Source organism: Episyrphus balteatus, chromosome 3 (assembly GCF_945859705.1).
Source record: "Episyrphus balteatus chromosome 3, idEpiBalt1.1, whole genome shotgun sequence".
NCBI classification, from domain to species: Eukaryota; Metazoa; Arthropoda; class Insecta; order Diptera; family Syrphidae; genus Episyrphus; species Episyrphus balteatus.
Genome location: NC_079136.1, coordinates 5,088,916 through 5,112,135, shown reverse-complemented (window position 1 = coordinate 5,112,135; position 23,220 = coordinate 5,088,916). Strand labels below are relative to the sequence as shown.

The window sequence follows — 23,220 nt, the reverse complement described above, 5'->3', positions numbered from 1 at the left end:
TGAAGTAATAAAAAATAAAATTGAAGCCGCATGTGAATAAAATGCACGACTGGATTAAAGAACTTGGTCTCAGAGTATATTAAGAAAAAGTTTTAAAAACGAGATGTTAAAATTTTTTCAATATTTTTTTTTTTTTTTTCAAAAATCTGAAAAAAAAATTTTTTTTTCAAAAATCTAAAAAAATTTTAAAATCTCGTTTTTAAAACTTTTTTTTAATATATAAAATGCATTTATTTTTCAAATTTTCTCTTGATTACATTTAGTGAATTTAAATTGCACAGATAGATATGAGATTTTGGCTTTTTAAAAACGTGTATTGTAGGTGTTGCCGTTGTGTTCAAAATATTTTGTTTGTGTTTGAAGTCAATTTGTGAGAAAATTGTATTTATTGCCATGGAAGATTTCCTTCACACTCATATAGGACTCGTCTGTTGGGGGTTTGGGCACAGGTAAAACGTCTGTCATGGGTATTTTTGTAATCAGGGTGACGAGGACGTCAGGATCCAATTATTTCAAGGTGGTTACCGTAATCCCTAAAAACGCGTAAAAATGCGCGTTTTTGGGCTCGTCTGTCGGGTGTTTAGGCGCGGTTAAAACGTATGTGATGGGTGTTTTTGTAATCAGGAAGATGAGGGCGTCAGGATCCAATTATTCCCAGGTGGTTACCCTCACTAAATCAATTTTCAGAAAAAAAATGTACTTTTGATGCACTTTTTCTCAGCAAAGGCGCAGACACATGCTGGCATACGTTCGTTTTTGTCATCACCATGACTGGGACTTATTCTAATATTAATATGAATCGGTTACCTTTCACGCAAAAAATCTGCTCCCAGCTCTCGGTCTATTTTGGTTGTCACCACTGATTGCATTGAATCGATTTTTTGGGGTAGGCAAAAACTATCAAAATTAAGTTTTTAATTTACGATAAAAGAACTAAACATTGTGATTCAACAGCATTGTGCCATAGCTACAAGGAAACAAGTTAAAAAATATTATAAGAGGGGGTCTATTTCATTCTATTTATCTAAAAAATTGACTTTAATTGAAAAAAAAAAATTATTTAAAATCACATAGTCATTTTAGTAATTTTTAACCCCAATGCGGAAAAATTCCAAGTGGGCTGAATTTTGATATATACACCTTTACTACGGGGTTTTAAGGGGGGAAATCCCTCCAGACGACACCTTTTTCACTATTTTTTTTTATGAAAAACTGAAAGCACTTATTGAAATTTGGAAAAAGACAAGATATTACTGACATTATCAAGAATTGAAAAAAAATTGTTTGAAATGAAAAAATAACAAAATGGCGGCTCTGGAGCCTTTCAAAGTTGACGCCTCTAGTTTGCGCCGTGCAATGTACAGGTTAGATGATATTAGTACGCATTGCATGAACCTAAATTTATTTTTTTTTAAATGAAAAATAAAAATTAGAAATAAAAAAAAACGAAAAAAAAACATGTTTTTTTTACAAACAAGTAGGTAGTTAAAAAAAATATTTACTGTACAAATTTTATTCAACTTTTAGGTTCATGTTGTGATTTAAGGAGTAATTTTCTTCAAATTTCAAGTCGATAGCTTCATTAGGTTTTGAGTTACATTGCACGGCGCGGAAAAAAAACTAGTTTCGAAAAAATGCGTTTAAAGTTTTCGTTTTCGTACTATGGTAGGTTCGGAGCGCATTGGTTTTGGGACTATCTAGGCACTTTTGAGGCTTCATTTAAGGCTAAGACCACTGAAAATAGTTTCTTCGGTTGATAAATAAATTTATTACGCAAAAAAAAAATAATGCAAGAATAAAAAATTCCGGAGGGATTTCCCCCCTTAATGAAGATGTGAAAAATCGACATTGATATCGTGCCGGCTTAAAAAGTTATAATGGTCAAAAGGTCACGAAAAGTTTTTCGCAAATATCTCGCTACCTATTGATCGGACGTCAAATTCAGGGGTTATAATAAAAATTGTTCGTCGTGAAATTATCTACAACATACATATGCCTGTATAATTTTTCTGTAAAATGAACCGTTTCGGGAGTAGAGCGCAGAGAAAGTCCCTAGATTGAATCACTTACAAAAAAATACGCATATTTATGGTTTATTTTGCTCAATTTTTGAGGTTTTTTATCGAAGTAGCTTAATATTTTTTGGTCTTATTAACTTATTTTATTACGTTAATATGGATTAACTAAAAAAAAGTAGAAATGTACACATTGGGATAAATAATAATATAGGTACCAGTACCTACACTAGGGAAAACCACGTTTTTTTGGAAATTTTGTATGTTTTAATTTTTGGTACAATAAGCGCCTACATTATTTAGCACATACTTTTTAAACATGGTTCAATTATAGCTTTGTCGTTTGGAGCTCAAATAACATCTTTTCGACATCGCAAGAGTGCTAGCAGCATTAATGGGTAGACGATATTCTAAAAGCTTTAAAACAATTTTTTGCCATAATGTATGTTGTTCTTAAGGGATGATATCACCAAATTACAAAATCCTGTATTTTATATGCATTTGTATTGTGTTTAATATATGGTACCTAAATAGGGTAGAAGGGGGAGCATTTGCCAGTGGGGTACCTTTGTCAGTCCAGGTTTTTTTCCAAACCAACAGAATATTAAATACCGAAAAATCATTTTCTGTTGCACACTTATGATTGAAAACTTTGCACAAAGTTTGACAGCTTTTGGTTGGACACGAAATAAATTAGACGCTTTTGTTAGTTTTTTAATGTTGAGAACCAAAATATGAAGGTACATAACCGTCGTAAATTGTAGGTATTTGTCGTGTTAAATTACTTTTTGATACAAATATCTTTTCAAAATTATGTGTACTATGCTTTATAGAAGCTATTTTTTTTACTGTTTAACTTATAAAAAAGTTATAAGTAAATTTTTGAAAGATTAGCTTGTGGGGTGCATTTGCCATTTGTTTTTGGGTAGGTTTTACTCTGGCAAATGCACCCCATGGGGTAAATTTACCAGAAGCGAGCTTCCTGAAAAGAGGATGGCAGAATCCTTAAAAATCAGTCCCTTCTTCGTATTTTCAGCTAAAAAGAAGTTTTGTTTATGATTATTGGTTTTATTTGTATTAACTTTGATATAAAGGTAACTGGCAATCCCTCCCTACCCCCACCCTCCCACCTGGGGAGGCTTTGCCACATCACTTTTCTTTTTTTTTTTGAATAAATTATTAAAAATAGAAATAATTAATATATCAAGATGAAAAAAATATTTAAGTGAAGATAATAAAGTCAATAATAATATCAGATATACAAAAATTAAAAGAAACGTAAAAACTTTGCGTTAAGTCAATTTTCCTAAATCCTGGCAAATCCTCCCCCTTCTACCCTACATATGTAACCCGTGTAATTACATTTTTGTTTTACTTTTTAAAATTAGAAACGAATTACCTATGATAGTAATAACGGTTTTCTTTTTTCAATTTCTTTAGTAGAAGGAAAGCCAAGTTTTAAAAGCATTACACTTTAAGAAAAAAAAAGTACTTACATTAACTTTCTTGTTCTTTGGTTTTCTAAAATTCCATCAGTTTTATAGTTTTTTGGGTGCAGTTTTATTAGAGAATCAATTCCTCGTTTTTTTTTTTTGTTTTGTACATATTTAATTTGAGGGTATGCTTGTTACCAAAAATTTAATCGATCCAAAATAATGTATTATGCAAACATTATTTTATTTATGAACCTACAAATACATTATGTATGTAAAAGATATAAAATAATAAATTAAACATAAATTTATTTTGCATGAATTGATGATACTTACTTAATGCATTACAATATAAAACAGGAAGTTTTTATTTATTTGTGTTTATTTGGTAAAATCCAATGGAAAAATATTTATTATTTGCCATAATTTAATTTTTTTCCGCAAACATAAACCAATCACATCAATTCCACAAACAAATTTTTCATCGATATCCTCTGATTTATTTTTCAAGGATATTTTTTTTTTCATTAATTTCTTATATCAATATGAAAGTGTGAGGTAGATAGAAGTATTGATTCGAAATAAGTAATTGAAAAATAACAAGAGGTAACGAGAATGTACATTCATCGAATATGTACGAACTTTAATTTCACTTTCCTTAATGGAAATATATATGACAAAGTTAATCAAAAATATTTTTAAGTGAAATAACATTTCACCAAGTTGCACGTATGAGTACGAGTATCAGGCGCGGATCTAGAAAATTGGTTTGGGGGGGGTCACAGGATTAAAAAAAAAAAAAAATCATGTGTGCAATTCACACGTGGTTGAAGTGAAACCTTAAAAATTATTTTTCTTGTATAAAATAAAAATCGAAAAAATGTACCTTTTTTTATTCTATTACCTTTAAATCCATATCTTTTATATGACACCCTTATAAATTAAAAAATAATAAATTTTAAATCACCTGAAAGCTTATTATTTCACCTTTTATTTGACTTTTCAATCATGTTTCTACTATGCCTACAAAAAAAGTAAGAATTTTTTAAAGTCAACCATCTCGAAATTTAAAACTGAGATTACGGTACTTCCTAAACTGGTGGCTGGTCATCGGCAACAGATTTCCACAGGTGTTTTGAGGTATTTTTCAATTTTTTCAATTTAAGATTGTGTAACTTGTAGAGCACGCACCGTTATGTGTGATATATCAAATAAAAGTTTATGTTATCAGCATGCGTATCAAAGTTAAATCAAATTTGTATGTGCACTAGATCAAAAGATATAACGTGTGCAGGAAAAGAACATCTTTTTACCGTTATCTCTGAATTTTGAATATGAAATTAATTGAAACTGTGTACAATTATAATTTATTTAATTACCTATCTACAGTACAAATTTCATTCATCTATTTTTTAAAACAAAAAAGTTATAACAAGTTGAATTCGTGTCGCGTTTTCGTTTCATCTTGTTTCAAATCACTACGATACTAAAGAAGTTTTCACTTCAAAAACTTACTTCCAAAATAATTTTTAAAAAATGGTCAAGTGCTCAAAATATATGCTAAATATTAGCTAACATAAAAAATTCTTTCCAAAATCTTATATCAAATTCATTTTCGAAAGGATTTTGTTTCGCAGCTTAAATTAAGCTAAATTTTTGACAATACCTACATTTTTTTTAGAAAAAAGTTTTCAGCTGTCAAACATTTAGGTACCTTGCTCTGGGACCCGGTTAAACTTTTATCTTCAGAGTAAAACTTGTTTGAAGAAGGATTGATGTATTTTTTTAATAAAAATAATCAAAAACTGAAAATAAAGAAAGAAAATTGGGAAAGTAATTCCGACTTTTCACGAGTCAATTTAAGCCGCACGATAGATTACAATAAAAGCGGGATTTTGTTTTGTTATTGTTGCGCAAATAAATATAATGATCTGATCTGTATCACAAGAAAAATAAAACACAGCTTTTATTGATGATGAAAAAAAATTTTAAGGTAATGTAAACGCAAAAATGAAATTCATAGGTCAACGCTTGTTTGTAAATTGTTAATATTTATAAATGTTTCATACACCATTAATTCTTTTGTTTTGCAACTAAGAGAGTATTTAGCCACTTCAAAAATGTATCCCAATTCTCACAACTAAATAAAGCTAAGAAAATTCTTTATTCAACAGACATAGATGTTACACACTACCTAAAACTAAGACTTGAAATATATGTCCCGTTTTCGAAAAATTGATATTTAAAAAATATATGTTTATATTTTTCTTAATCCAAAAAATTAATTTTTCTATATTTAATTTTTAATTAGTTCAATCAAAGCTTTTGTTTAAAAAAATCTGTTGAAGTTAATGAGGTTGTCATTTTAAACAAATTTAGAAGTTAATTACCGTTCTACACTGTGTGTATCTTGAACCTAGTTAAACCACTTTGATTAAACTGTTTTTCGGAATGATTTTTTGTTTTTTCAAAATTGAATCAATGTTGACCATACCACATTTTACATTGCGATTGCAGTTGAATGTTTTTATCAAAATCGCAGGGACCGGTTTGGAGAAAATTACCTATATTTTTACAAAATTCTTAATAGCTCAGGGAAATTAGTCAAAATATGGGCATGAAATCGCATTTTTCGCGGGACATAATTTTTTTCATGAAATGTGTTCGGGTGGTTGTCCTTATCATAAAAGTCAATTTGTTGGGATAATTGGAGGTTGGGAACAGCCGCCATCTTGGAAAAGAGATTGGTATCGTTTTTATTGAATAGCTCCATTGTTATTCATTTTAACAAAAATGACAAAGGTAAGACTTATTAACAATAAAATTATCTAAGAAATGATATACAAAACAATTCCGTGAGTTGATTAAATAAAATTTTATAGTTGGTCAAAGTGCGGGTTTGTATCGCAAGGTTGGGACAAAATGACATTTTTTCATATATCTGACGAACTTTTGATTTGTTTGGATAATTCTTCAAGAATGAATTGTAGTACTTATAATTACCTATAAAATGAGCCCACAATCGTTATTGTCACCATCGTATTGTAGAAGTAATCTAACTCCGAAACTCTCCATGTACTAGTCAAAAGTAAGAAAAAAGCTGTTTTTTTTGCTAGTAGGCCGAGAAAATTTTGGGAGTAGAGGTATAACCAAAATATAAGTACGCAGTTTTGCAGCCATACGCGTGTTAATGTCGATTTCAAAGGTCTGACAACTCTAATTTTGTGCTTTATACGGTTTTTGGGGGGGTTACATAACGTAAGTTTTCCATTTAATGTGAATGCGCTAAATTTATACTATTTGAAATTATAAATATACAAGCTGATGCTCTATTATTTTTCCTAAATTTGAACATCCCAATCTTGAGGATGTGACCAATAGAACTATATATAAGCCGTTTATACGATTATGTTTTAGAAGCTTTTTTTGTTTAGATTTTTGTTTGTTTATTTGAATTGAAAAGCCTGATATGGTTAGTTAAAAAAGCTTATATCGTGAGTTCAATTAACCCCATAGCCCAGATTGAGGTGTCCAGATTTAGGAAAAATAATAGAGCATCAGCTTGTATATTTATAATTTCAAATAGTATAAATTTAGCGCATTCACATTAAATGGAAAACTTACGTTATTTAACCCCCCAAAAACCGTATAAAGCACAAAATTAGAGTTGTCAGACCTTTGAAATCGACATTAACACGCGTATGGCTGCAAAACTGCGTACTTATATTTTGGTTATACCTCTACTCCCAAAATTTTCTCGGCCTACTAGCAAAAAAACAGCTTTTTTCTTACTTTTGACTAGTACATGGAGAGTTTCGGAGTTAGATTACTTCTACAATACGATGGTGACAATAACGATTGTGGGCTCATTTTATAGGTAATTATAAGTACTACAATTCATTCTTGAAGAATTATCCAAACAAATCAAAAGTTCGTCAGATATATGAAAAAATGTCATTTTGTCCCAACCTTGCGATACAAACCCGCACTTTGACCAACTATAAAATTTTATTTAATCAACTCACGGAATTGTTTTGTATATCATTTCTTAGATAATTTTATTGTTAATAAGTCTTACCTTTGTCATTTTTGTTAAAATGAATAACAATGGAGCTATTCAATAAAAACGATACCAATCTCTTTTCCAAGATGGCGGCTGTTCCCAACCTCCAATTATCCCAACAAATTGGCTTTTATGATAAGGACAACCACCCGAACACATTCCATGAAAAAAATTTTGTCCCGCGAAAAATGCGATTTAAATTACTAATTTCCCTGGGCTATAAGTGAAAGGTACCTTAATTTATGGTTCAACTATACTAAAAGTACGAAAAAATTCAGAAATGTTTTTCTTCCACATTCGTGTTTTAGGTAGAACTCGCCTGGTGCGCTTCACTTAAAAAAAAAACTGAAGTTTCGATTACATCGATGTTTGAAAGAGCTATGTTTTCAGCATCATTATTTTTTTGCGGAAACATCAAACCATAAATATTTTTTTTCTATGAAAAAGTACCGAGTAAAAATAGTATAATTATTATAATTATAACATAATTATTATGTTTAATACGCATTTTAAGAAATGTGATCTCTGAAAGAAAAAGTTAGCTTTAAAAAGAAAAAAATGTACAAATTAAAAACTACATAGGTATTTTGAGGATGAAATAAATTTCCTCCACACAGATTTGTTACAAAGAAAAGTGTATATCTTCTTAAACCAAAATATCAAATTAAGTTATTGCGATTAGTTATGATTAGGGCCCGCATTTTTATGCCCTAAAAAACACGAAATATGCGCTTGAAATTACTTAATATGCCATCAAAAATCTAAAATATGCCTTAATAAATCCAAAAATATGCTGCAAAAATACTCAGTACAATACAAAAGTAAACAAAAAAAAAATTAAATAAAATAAAAAATAATTCAGTCTTTTATTAATGGAAAGTTTTCACAGCAAATAGTAAATAAAATTGACATTAAATTCAGGTAGGTTTAATAAAAATTATATCATTTATATAATATCTTAGTACATTAGTTTCGTAAAAAGGTTTTGTTAGCATGAATCATGAAATGCTTCCTGAAGTTTTCAAAACTAAACCGTTGGGATTTGGTTTTAATAAACTTTTATACATGGAAAATGACCTCTCCAAATCCACAGACGTTACTTAGCGAGTTCCAACCCTCTAGTTTTACTATAGCCTCACTGAGAAACCCATAGTTTAAACTTATGAAAGTCAGCTGGAATTGTGTTTAGTACTGCCAAGTTCTCAACAGTATTCATTTCCAGATGAAGATAGAAATGTTTTATCGGAGAAATTAGTTTAAGGTCCTTAAAATTTATTTTTCTTAAAATATGCTCGAAAAATATGCATTTATTGTGAAAATATGGTCACTAAGCCAGAATATACATTTATACCAAAATATGCAGTTGAATGCCACTTTAAAGCAAATCTCTTGATTCGAAAAACTATCTGTTTCATTTGTTTTTAAGGCTGTCCAAAAAAAAATATGCATTTGCATAAAAATCCGGGCCCTGGTTATGATATAGCGTTCGTGGATCGGAATACATGTAATCATGTAATAGTTATTATATCATGGAAAATTATATGATTATTCAGGTTTTAAAAGTTTTCATTAAAAAAATGTGTAAGTAATCAAAATTTTTTTTTCATGGTCTCATTATATTTACAACTAAAAACCACTTCTTGCTAATATGCCCATGAATCATTTCCTAAAGCATAGTCATAACAGTAAAGAAACCCTTCTTATAGTTTAAAAGCTCGTTTCCACCTTTTTGCCTTATAATTTTCTATTTTTCATCTGAGGTTTTGGGGGGGGTCATGACCCCCACGACCCCCCCCCTAGATCCGCCACTGACGAGTATATGCATACATGGTGTAATGATTCAATTTGCTTTGAAATTTTATTGATTGAGAAATATTCATCAACTAAAAGTGTAAAAGAAAGTACAAGGAAAATTTCAAAGATATTGGGTAGATAGGAAAGCGCTACAAAAAGAGTTGAACTTCTGACTTTTTAAATTTAAATCGAATGTGGATCAAAATTGCATTCAATAACCTCGTTCATGTATTATTCCGACTATTTTGTTTTGAAAATGTTTTGGAAATTAAAAAAAAGAATATTATTTAATGGTTTTTATTTCATAACTTCTAAATACGTTCCACATACGCCCCAGTGACCGTTTAGGTTTACACTTTTAAAATTTATTACAAATATTTTAGTATCAACTTAATTTATAAATCCATTTTACCTATCTTAAGTGGACCATAAGACTAATTTCATTCCAAATCTTAAGTGTATAGAACTCTCATTTCGCAACGTAGGGACAGAAATCTGTAATTAGAAACATTTTAACCTTTATGAATTATAATATTCCAAATAAGGGGAAAAACAATTTTTTTTCCCGACATTTTTTAACCGTTTTAACCGTTTTTTATTTTTATCTTTATTATTTGAATAAATACCTAGATGAGTAAACTTTATATTGTAGATAGATAATAAGCAGGACTATATTTGAATCGTTTATTTCAGAAACGACATAAGTCCATGAGCAACAAAAAAACTGTATCTTTTGACAGAGAGCACATGAAAATTTCGCATAAAGATGATATAACCTTTCATTTGATATATCAGACATAACAGTACATGTACTACAAGATACAAAATTTTTAATTGAAAACTTCTAAACTAGCACAAAAAACCTGTGGAGATTGTAACTTTTTTATAGACGTCGCCCACTAAGGATTTTACGGAAAAAAGTGTAAAATTTTAAGTACCTCGGAGAACATTTTCAATAGAATTTCTAAATTCTAGAATAAAATCTGAATCAAATTCAGAAAGAATTACTCAATTCGGACTTGAAGTTTACTTTTTAGAGCTTTGTATAGGGACAAGTTGTTGAAGGTATAAAAAACGAAGTGAACATACCCTGAAATTAAAGTTGTGTAATTTTTGTTTGCTTGAGCCGACTCATACACTTTTATTTTTCCGTAAAGATGAAATCACTTTTCTATTGTAAATCGAAGAAATTATTAATTTTAAAGATGTTATGATTTTACATAATTATTTAAAGAAAAGCGAAAAATGGCTTAATTTTTTCATATTTTTGTATAATATAATTTTAGCTACACTTGCGTACAGTTAGAGACTATTAAAAACATTTTCCTTATAAAATTACCTTTTGATAGAGGCCAAATTTGGGTGCCACCAGGTGCCACTGCGTTTTTGATTGACAATTGAAAACTTCATTTGGTCGCAAAAATGATTTTCTTAAAAATTACTTAAAATAACAAAAAAATACTAAAAATCAATGGTAACACTTACGGTTATAAATGATACCATTTTTAAAAGAATATTTTTTAGAATATTACGCTTAATTCGAGTTTTTAAATTAATTTCTTTAAGTTAATTGTTTTTGAAATAATCGATTTCAATGTCAAAATTTTGAAAAAAAAAAAACAAAAAAAAAAAAAAAAAAAACACATCCAATACAATTTTTGTCAAGACTGGGGATTTGAATACAAAATTGAATGATGAAGAAAACTGTCTTAATTGATTCCTTACCAAACAATGAAAAACCATATGTTTCTATGTCTTCCAGTTTTTGAGAAAATTGAAAAGTTGAATATCTCCTTTTTGTCAGATTTTTATTTTTTTTGGCTGCAAGCTAGAGATTCTTATCAGAAAAGACAAATGGAGAAAGTAAAATTAATTCGCAACACTTTTTTTTTTATAAATCTACTTCAATAAAATTACATTTGATTTGCTGACCTTGCTTCAGAAAAATGAATTTTCGTTATACATACATAGGTATGTAGCTTAAATAAGTGTTTTATATTAATGGCAGTTTTTAGCATTTCATACGAAGATCTAAGCAGAAAGCTCATGAAATGTCACAGAATAGATTTAAATTGACATTATTATTGAAAAATACAGATCATCTGAATCTTTGGCCCTGCCTTTACTAAGAAGAATCATAGTCATTTAAATAAGTAATGGCTCTCTTAACAGAATAAACTCCTGAAAAATTTGTGATGCCAATATATTTTAAATTGTATAAAATGTGATAGAAGTGCTTTTTTGAGTATTTTTTTGAACTATTATTCGGATTTTTCATTTCGCGTGGATATGGACCTAGACAACAGTATAATGAGTTATTCGTTTCCATTTAATGTCATTAAAATCGGTAAGGTGGTTCCAATAACACAAACAAATAAAAATAAAATGCACGACTAGGTCGCACGTACTTGCTCTTGTAGTTCACAGTATCTTTATCTTAAATATCTATTGGAAATTTAAGATTTTGTAGAAAAAAAAATCAAAAAAAAAAAAAAATTTTAAGTTTAAAAATTAAATTAAATTTTTTTTTTTTTGTCAAAAATGTTTTTTTTTAACATTTTATACTTAATGATCTCTGTAAATTTTAAATAAAATAACTAATGCTTTGATGAAATACATGAACTTAAAAAATATGTCAATTTTTGAAAAACGGCAACGCCATATTTCCGTTCTCCGCATTTTTTGAGAAAAACTAAAAACGCAGTTTTGTTGGAATCAATAAGAGTATTCCGCACATCAAATTTAATCGAAATCGTTAGAGCCGTTTTCGAGAAATTTGCAATACCTCGAAAACGTTATATGGGAGGTATGCGTTAAAATGGAGATATTAAAAAAATAAAAGGAACAGGTCTAGGGAAAATAAAAATCATCTGTACCAAGTTTCAAGCAAATCCATCCATCCGTTTAGGCCATAGCTCGATGTACAGATGGACACACAGACGCACACACGCACAGACGTACAGACGCACAGACCGACGGACGGCATGACGAAAACCACTTTTTTGATCTTCTCCATCATCGTAATGTTGGTTTTGATTAAAACCTCGATTTTTTTTTTCTACACGAAACCAATACTTGCCCTATAGAGCAAGTAAAAAATGCTTTAGGTACAAGTTAATTGTAAATAGCAGTTTTTAGATTTTCTAAGAACAATATCTGGATCCCTTAATACTCTTACAATATTTTAAAAAGGGCGTGGCAGTGGGCGCAAATGAATAATAATGATTTCTAACGACATAAGCTGTCGTTCCTCAAAATTTCATCCAAATCGACATAGAAAAACTTGACTTCTCTTTTTTACAGTTATTTCTTGTTGAGATTTCTATTTTCAAAAAATATTTCTGAATTCTGAATGATTTAAGAAAATGACATCTCACAAAGCAAGCTCTTTCGTGTGTTTATTTTCCAGGATTTGATATACAGGTAGGTACCTACACAAACAAAGTCCTCAAATTGAATTTCAAAAATTCTTAGGATCGTTTATCTTTATAAGAGCATTCACTTGAATCCGAGCTCAATTCAATTTCTTTCTAAAGAAATATCACACAAAAAAACAAAAATAAGTTTCATAGACTTTGGTGCAATTGAAACTTGCATTGCATTATTATTCAATCAAAAGTTTAAGAAAATATTTACTCCACTTGAAAGTTGAAACCACTTATGTTAAAAATTCCTTACAAAACAATTATAGTCAACATAGTTCAAGATAATTTTTATCTTTGGCTTAAAAAGTCTCGACCGTTCCCACAGAAACCCTTTATAATCATTTTTGTTCTTTTTCACCGTTCGTCGTCGTCATTCGTCTCAAATAAAATATTCAAACAAAACAATCACTACTCTATACGGCTTACCACCATCACCACCACCCCACCATTTGTGCTCTCCAATTAATTTTCCAGCCATCAATTCCGAAAGCTAACCATAAACAAGATAACATTTACAAGTGTATCTCGTGTTCATTCCGCTTCAATGGAGAAAACGAACATAAAAGCCACCCAACTTCCTTCCAACTTCTATTTCAACAATCCACCGCCATCTTCTCCATTTTAGTTTTGGTGTCTTGTTCCCTAAATTCTTCGTTTAACCAGAAATACTTCAACTCAAGTGGTATTTGTGAGTTTTTACTCTACAAAAACAAACATCACCTGAAACTGAAAGTTCCCTCCAATCAGCACAGCAAAGCCAGCCCAGTCAGCCAGCGTTGACTTTTGTCTTGAAGTGGTTGTTTCAAATGAAGTACCCTACTTCTATTCTACCTTTACTTTACCGCCTTACCTCGGAGCCCTCCCAAAGTCTTCACTTGAACAGAGCGCCCGACATTGAGGAAATCACTGCATACAAAACAAAATGGTAAATATCACTGTGTCGTCGTTTCGCTGAACGTTGAATTGAAATACCTAACCAAACAGACTGTCACCTCCTTGCTTCTACTACTGTCGTTTCTACTGCCACACCATCATCTTCAAATAACAACTGTGACTATGACTGTGACTGTGACATTAAATTAAAATGAAAACAACACACATGTTTGTTTTTTTTTTGCTTGTTTGTTTCTGTTTTTTTTTTTTTTTTATTTGGTGTTTTGTTTAATGTGTTTTTGTTTTGTGTTTACCTCATTCTTTTCTTCTTGAGCCATGATGAGTATTATAAGCCCCCAGGGCTGCCAAAATGAGGATACCAATGGCATAAGGATACATACGAAGGGTGTATAGGTCCTTGTATAAGAATCTGCTACATCTGTTGCGTTGACGCATATACAAATGAACTGTCGCCTTGTTGATGAACATTCTTACATAATAAAGCCCAGTTTGGGTATGCAACAAAAAATGCTGGAATTCTTTCATTCTGTCCTGACAGTTGGCAGCCATGATGATGAAGTTTTGGCAATTATTATGTTTTTTCTTGATTAACTTTCCTTCTTTAACTTTGTGTGACATTTTTCGGTTTACAGTTAATGTTTTGTAATTTAGTATTAAAAATATGGAAAAGTATCAAAAAGTACTTAAACGACAGCAATGATTATTTTCAATCTAAATTCTAAATTCAGCTTATTATAGTTTACCTTCTTGAATTTTGGGTGACATTTTTTCAGTCTTAGTATTAAAAAGTACCAAAAAGTACTTAAACGACAGCCCTGATTGTTTTCTAACGAAATTCTAAATTCGGTTTTTTATTGTGTACCTTCTTAAACTTTGGGTGACATTTTTTCCGTCTGCATAATTCAATGTTTTGCAACTTAGTATTAAAAAGTATCAAAAAGTACCTAAACGACAGCCCTGACTTTTCTATCTAAATTCGGCATTTTATTGTTTATTGCTTCAAGCAGAGACAAGAGAATTACAAAAAATATATGCAAAAATCACAATCAAAACTAAGTTTGCAACGATGTGGCAGTGGCGTCTGCATAATTCAATGTTTTGCAACTTAGTATTAAAAAGTATCAAAAGGTACCTAAACGACTGCCCTGATTGTTTTCTATCTAAATTCTAAATGTGGCATATTATTGTTTATCTTCTTAAACTTTGGGTGACATTTTTTCCGTCTGCATAATTCAATGTTTTGCAACTTAGTATTTGAAAGTATCAAAAAGTACCCAAACGACAGCCCTGACTTTTCTATCTAAATTCAGCATTTTATTGTTTATTGCCTCAAGCAGAGACAAGAGAATTACAAAAAATATATGCAAAAATCACAATCAAAACTAAGTTTTCAACGATGTGGCAGTGCCGTTATTGTATTATCCTGAATAAGCGCCACAAAACGCTGTGGTTTTGTAGGATTTAATTAGCGTTTTGCACGCTTTACATGTTTCACCGCATTACACCATAAACACACATCATTTTACACAAAACATATATACATCTCCTCTACTCGTGTTCCTGGGGTTCCTAGAACTATTAAACTAGAGGAAGCTCGTGAATGGCTGAGAATAGAATTGGAAAGGGAGGTCTAAAAGGTGTTATATGTTTTCATTATGTTTTTATGTAACATGAGTAATTGCTTCGTCACCAACACACTCACTCAATCGCTCATGCCAGTTGTAACTCGCTCTGCTAATTATAAAATAGTTTTTTTTTGTTGGCAAATGGCTTTGGGGGTCCTGTGCTCCTGCCATACGACCAGGACACGATGCAATCAAAAGTGTGATTTTCCATTTAAAATGTTCAACACTCACGGAAATATTATGTGCATTTTATATAGAAACTTGGAATTGCAATTATAGTTTGCGGCGCAGAGCAGAGTCGATGTCGCGGTAGTGTGGTATTGCGAATGCAGGTGTACATTACTGTTATGTTTTCACACCAAATAAGCGTTGGTAAAACAACTCATTAGGCAAAAATAAGGTATAGACGAGACAGAGAGAGACCATTCATGTTACGTTGATGTTGATTGCTGCTGCGTTGAGTTTGACCCGATTTGGTTAGCTGAATAAATGATAACAATAATTTAGAAAAACATGATTTTGTCGAGTGTGTTAGGTGGACTGGAAGGACAGTAAAAGGAAAGTCAAATTGATTTTTAAATGGACACAGTTTTTCGCTTCGTTGGAAAATGACCAATGGAGTTAACCAATTTGGATGATTGCTAATTGCTTTTTGCATGGTCGGTAGAATATAAACTTTTTAACAAAGAGTCAGAAATTATTGTTAGAATATTAATAAACAGAGTTTTAATTATACACATTTCACGTAAACTATGAATATTAATTAAAAGAAAGAAATAGTAATTAATTATCATATATAAATTTGCACTCTAGGTTTTTTATAATTCACATTTACTTTGATTCGAAAATTTCATGTTTGGGATTAGCTATACTTTTACTGAAATAATAAAAAACAAAAAAAAACCTAAGTAGGCCCTTTTAGTTTTGAGTAGTTTATCTCAAACATTGAAGCTCCTTATAAATAAAGATTCAAAATTAACACCACTAAATTAATAATGATTAGTTTAAAAATCTAAGCTACCAAACAAAAATCAGTACTGAAATGGGACACTGCGGCGAATGAGTAACTTTTTGTTAAAACTAAAAACAAGGGAGTAAGCAGTACTGAATTTAGCAGAACGATAAGCAAATCGTCGATAGCAGCTAATAAAAAAACAATAATTTAATCTTTAAAGTACAATAGTTTCAAAAACTATAAAAGCATGAATGATACGAACCAAATTAGAGTGAATGAATCGAAGAAGTGCAATGAATGTGAAAGCTATTTATTTCTTTCACCCCCCTGTCTAGTTTTAGTGAATAAACTAAAACTTGAATAATCGATAAAGAAAAATGGTTAAAAAAAAAAACAAAAAAACCGTAGATTTTGAAAGTCCATATTTTATCCAATTTTAGCAGTATTCAATTTGTGTGACCATCATGGTCAAAAATAAAATATACCTTTTCATCTTCTTCACATGTCCAATATCTATAAATGCTCAAAACGTAAAAATAAAATACAAATTTAGTAAAAACTTTAAAAATATGTTTTTTCTCTATTTTTTTTAGTACTTAAGATTTTTACAAAACTTTAATTTAAATTTTTTTTTTAAATAATCAATATGGGTAAGAAATCTAATTATCTAAAAAAAAGTTACTTGGTATAAAATTTTATAATTCGGCTTGTTTTTCAAGTTATAGACAAAAAACTCGAAAAGTAACAACAAAAATTCGAACATTTTGATGGTTACGAAAATAGTAATTTGCCAAAAGTTGTACTACACTGCGAGGATTTTAAAGATTTTGAATTTTTCTTTCAGTAAGAATTTTTTTTAGCAGAGTTTTGTGTATGGCTTTTCATACTTGCTTCCCTGCCTGTGAAATCAGTTTATATTGAAAGGTTTTGAATGAACAACAACAACCTGTGTGTGTTACTACCAAGTTCATAGGCTGGAGATATAGCTATTTCACGGAGACCAACCCTATCATCAGACTCTTTCAGTGGTGCTAAGTCGCTTGTGTTCAATTAATTTTAAAAATTGCCCGAGAGAGGCTTGAACTCACGATCTAGCCGACAAAAATTTCTTTTAAAAAATCGATTCTTTCAAATGGTTTTGATACATTGCACTTAAATGTCTGAAGTGACATAAAAAATGTTTTTCTAGTTGTTGCTTATATTTTATTTATTCAACTTTCAGATTAAAATTGGCCATTTGAAGATATAATTCAATTAAAAAGTTTCAAATATGACAGTGGGCTCATCAGTTAGATGCTGTCATCTATGACAGCATCTAACTGATGAGCCCACTGTCATACCTGGGCGAAACGCATATGGAGTTGAGGTCAATTTAACTTTTTAATAATAAAAAGTTATTAACTTTTTAATTGAATTATATTCAATCACTCCGCTTAAAAATAAAAATAATTTTTATTTTTATTATTTTTTTCACTTTGTTTACATTTGAAGATATAGCTCGAATACTAAGTATGCTTGGAAAAACAATGACAAAAAAGTTTGAAAAATCTTATTTCGAAAACCTATCCATAAACATTGTAAAAAAATTCGAGTTTCCTGGGATCAAATCTATGAGAAAAGTATAACGGCACTTGGTGTCCAAAAAAATTATATTTTTTTGTTAACTAGTGTAATTCATTCAGAACATCTTATTCAATCAAATAAAATCACTTTTACGCCACACTATAGCAAAATGCATCTATTAAACCTTTTTTCAAGTATCACAACTATTAGAACTTCCTCAAAACGGCTCTCCTATAGACTTCAAAGGAATACATTGAATTACAATTATTTTGTGGCTTACCTGAAAATAAATAAAAATAAAAAAAAAAAAAAATATTTAAAAAAATGAATTTAAAAATAAACAGATAAAATCTTAAAAAAAAGTGTTTTTTTTTTTTATTAATTTTTAAGAAGGTAAGGAATAAAAAATACTTGTTTTAAATGTGTTTAAAACAGAGACCAGAAATAACAATCAACCTTTATTTTCAATCGGTTTCTCTCTGAGAGTTACCACATTACTTTAAATAGTTTCGGTTAAGGTTTGAGATTTATTTTTAAAAATCAAAAATGAAGGGTATCGGTTGAGATTTATTTTTTATTTCTTTAAATATCTCTCAGTGGTTGAGATTTTTACAAAAAAATAAATGGAAAAGGTCAACCTTTAACCGTTTTCGCTGAAAATAAATCAAAAATGGTCAATTCAAAGGAAAATGTCGAATATGTCAAGAATGTCTTTATATTGCAAAAATAAATATGAAGAGAATGTTTTTTCTAAGTTTATGTATTAAAGAATGTATGAACTTAATAGACTCTCAAAGTTCTTTAGACCCAAGATTATATCTCTTTTCGTTTAAAGTAAAATCTAAAGACGAAAATGTGTTTTCCACTGTGATTTGAGTCGCTGGGACGACAAGCACAACCAATGCAATTTCGAATATTTCAGGAGACCGATGTTCTTATATCTAGGTCAAAGCGTTTTCGCCCGCCCAACTTCAAACGGCTATATCTCGGAATTTTGAAAAAAATGAAAAAAAAAAATTTTGATGCCAAGAGGTAGCGGGGACTACATTTATGTACAACTCTCATCCCTGTAGGTGCACGCGTTCTCAAACCGTGAGAACTTAAAGGTAAAAAAAAAGTTAAGCCTGATTCTGAAAAAATAGGCATGATGTGGCGATTTAACATTGAAGATGATTTTTTAAAAATCTGAGAATGTGCAAAGCGTAGGCCCATGACACAAGCTATTATTTGACATCACTCCCAAAAATTGCTCTCAAGTGGTTTAGCTTTCAAGAGCATTCAAAGATTCGGGGATTTTTCGAAAAAAAATGTTCCCCAAATATCAAACGCGATTTTCTCGGAATTTTGAAAAAAATGCAAAAACCCGATTATACCACTGTCGGGTAGCTGATATAAACTTTCATATGCCACCACTCCCATGTCTCTAGGAATTGAGACATTTGCAGATTTGATTTATTTTTAACATAAAAACATAAAAAAATACAAAAAAAAAGGTTTCTCTCAGACCTTGACCGAAATTTTTCTTTTTTTTTTTTTTAAATAAAGGTTATTTTATGACATTTTTTGAAAATGGCGATAAATAAGAGTTATTAAGGAACCTTTCAAAAGGTTGAGATTTATTTCTGATCTCTGGTTTAAAATAAAAATTATCTTGAACAACAAAATTAATTTTGTATTCCTAGCCTAAATAAAACAACACATTTTTTACCTGGTGCAGCTTTTCCCAATATTATTATAAAATGTATGAGTTTTCTGGTAAACTTGTTAATCACTTTTTTTGATCACCTATTGTTTTTTTTTTTCATAAAAATATGGCTATAAATAAAACACTATGTTTATCATATCAATTTTCGAAGAAAATTGGCCTCAAAGTCAAAAATTACCATGGTCAAGAGAAAATAAATAGCTTTAAGAATTAATATCTGACCAACCAAAAAAGATATCATCAATTTGTATACGCAGTTATAGAGATTAACATTTCTTCTAAAAATTAAGACCTCTATCAAGTTTCTACTATTAGCATTAACAGAGAAAATATCATTAACATAAGTAAAGGTATACCAAAATAAGTGTACGAAGGGGTAAACTTTCTGGTCATATGATTTTGTGGTCACCTGTGGGACTTTTGTTCGGGATGAAAAGCAAGCATCACTTTGCAAAAAATTGGTGCATTTTACTGAAACCCTTTTTTTATACAATTATTTCTATCTTCGTGACCTTTTAATCAATATATTAAATCCTAAGTGGGCTTTAGGTCGTTATTGAATCTTCTAAAATTACTGTCAACGTTTCAAACGTGTTTACGTTCTTCGTCAGGACTAGTATGCTTAATTTTAATTTTAAGAGTTTTCTTAAAATTGTTGGTTTTGGTTATTGGTTTCTTTTTCAAATTTCAAATATTTCAAAATTCTCAATTTAAAGCCTTGAAAAAGACGTTTTAAATCTTCGAAATTTCAAGTATTGCTATTATTATGAAAGTACTTGAACATTGAACATTTTTGAATAAATAACTATTAGCGTGAATTTTTATGTTGAATCGTGCTTTTTTGGTCACTTGCTTTTTTATGTAAATAAAACTTTATTTCATACTTTTTCCCTAAGTTTCGTCTTTTTTTCTTACATTTAATAACACTGGTGGGCACTGAAAATAGAGCTTGAACCAAACCATACTTTTCTAAAGGATTTTTATGTGCTGATTCTGAATGCGAAGTCAAAATTTCATTGGCACGTCACATTTTTGAAACATTTGAATATAAACAGGTCAAAAACGTGTTTTTTTTTTGGGACTTTTGACGTCGAATTACATCACTGTTAAGTTTTTTTTTTATTGCAAAACTACTTATGCAATTTCAAATAGCTATATTTTATCGTCTTAAATATGTGTATTCTTTTTTAAAAATTATTTTTTTTTTTTCTAAAAGATAAATTTATTATATCTCAAATTCTTTGTTGTTAACGTCTCGATTGAAAAGGTAAAGTATCTTAAGTGGACTTAAGATGTTTTCTTGTTGAACCTCAGTGCCATTCTATAGGCCTACAGTTCTGTCTTATCGGCATCTTTCTATCTCACCCCTTTGTTTTTTTATGCACAAAAACAATTTCATCTTATGTTCAAAAGAGACATATCGACGGTTAAACTTCATAACCTCGTAAGTCGTTTTTGCAAGTTTTTCAGAAATCAAAAAACAATATGTTGTGTTTCTTGTTTTTATATGGGATCTATCAATATGAGCTTTTGAATTTCGTCATTCCTAAAAAATGTTCAAAACAACATTTTTGAACTGAATATACCAAAAAATAGCTCTGAATTTTCTGAATTGTTTTCAATTATTATATTTTCGAATTTTTCGACTTACGAGGTTATGAAGTTTAACCGTCGATATTCAAAACCTTAAGTAGATTTAAGATTATATTGGGTTAAGACTTTTTTTTTATTAATGTAAAATCTTAAATTATCTTATGTTGACTTAAGATATTTTCGCGCAGGCAAGCAGAAACAAAAGTCATCTTAAAGTTGACATAAGATAAAATATTTTTAAAAATGAAGTCATATTTTTCCTATAACTGGAAAAATATTAAAAATATCTTTTTGAAATGAATTTAATAAAATTTGACATCTAAATGTTTTATATAAAAAATGAATTTCTAAGAGGCAGCTTTGAAGTATTTTTTTGCTCTCTCCCGAAAAATCATCAAAATTGACATAAGATACTTTAAATTTTCAGTCGAGACGTAACTAATGTTTTTTTTGAAGCAGATTTAAAGTAAATTCCAATTTTTGACTATGTACTGAATTATAAACAAAAGCAAAATAATGCTTAAAAATATATATTTTAGACCAAATATCAAAAAGCATTTAATTCAAAATTAGTTTTTGAGACTTTATAGAGAAAACAAGTGATGAGTAGAGCTCAAAAATTGAACGTGATGGAATAAATCTGTAAACAGTTTTAAATTCAGCACACTCAAGTTAATTAAAACCACCTTACAGAGTTCTTGCTCCCGACTTTTTTTTGTTTTTTTGCCAAACCAGTGTAATTATAATTTTTGACAGATAAATTTTAAATTTGGGAGTTTCAGCACAGAACTTTTAAAGACTAAAATAAAATTGTTTTAGGTTTCTAACTCTTTCTATTTACTTATCTTTTTATATTAAAAAAGTTTTAAAATAACAAAGAAATACCAACAACTTTATCACCGTAAGTGTAGATAACCATGTTTTCGAAATTCTTGTTTCAACATTTTTAAAAATGAAGAACAGAAACTAAATTTTGATCATAAATGTGGCATTTAGACTACTTCAACACCATTTTATGTTCTTTTTTACCGACTTCCAAAAAGGAGGAGGTATTCAATTCGTCTGTATTTTTTTTTTTTTTTTTTTTTTTTTTTTTATGTTTGTTACCGCATAACTTTGGACTGAGTGAACCAATTTTGATAATTCTTTTTGTATTGGAAAGCTGGTGGCTGCAGTGTGGTCCCATTTCAATTTCGTTAACTTTAAGCCATAGTAACTATTTTAAAAACCATAAAACCCAGTTTTGATCCATGGAAGTCGGTTTTGTTTTTTGCTAAAAATGATTATTACTGTTTTACTAAATCAAGCTAAAAACAAGAACTAGATAACACCATCCATATAATTAAAATTCAAATCCTTGATAATTCAAACTTTATGAGTTGAAACAAAAACGGTCACTGTGGCGTATGCGTGCTATTTTTTTTATATTTACATAACATTGAATTTTTTTTTTCTATTTGAAAACTTTGTTAGTAAAAAAGCGTCTATTTGCTGTCTACTCGTATTTCACTATATTTTTCACACTAATATCTTATTTTAATCCCCAAAGGATTTGAAAGTTATTTTTAAGAATAAACCATATTTAAATAGGTACGATAAAAGAACGTCACAATGCTAAAAAAAAGTCACAACAATAAACACCTACACCCCACAAACAACCAACACTTTATTCAAAATATCTTTTACGATTAACTGACATTATTAGAATATTTAAACAGAATTGTTATTAAGATAACCTCAGAGTGATCCCCAATGGCTACGTGGTCTTATCTCCTCTCTGTCTACCTAAAAAACATTTCAAAGAAAACTTTATACAAATAATGATGATAAGCAAATTTTAAAACAACTTTCTTTAAATATAAATTTCACTTCACAATAAATAATGCTTAGGATTTTAAATTTTAATGAAATAATATCAAATATGCACATTCCATCACAACAAAATAATAATAAAAAAAAAGCTGTTAAGGATTTTAATACTCTAAGATTGTTTATATACACATTCATCAGCAATAAAACCAAATCCATTGTTTGCCAATAAAAAACAAGGAAAATTTCCATTAAAGCTCTTAAAAAAAAAAAACAAAAACAAAAATAAAAACACCCCCCCCCCCCCCAAAAAAAAAACATAAAGTACACTTTGAACTAAAAGAAC

The 23,220-nt window shown here is 29.6% G+C and overlaps 1 protein-coding gene across 1 annotated transcript in view; it reads right to left on the bottom strand.

Annotated features, from left to right (window-relative positions):
- The window catches only part of LOC129916581 (octopamine receptor beta-3R-like), a 246,081-nt gene that overhangs the window by 173,020 nt on the left and 49,841 nt on the right, over window positions 1-23,220 (bottom strand). The window lies entirely within an intron of this gene.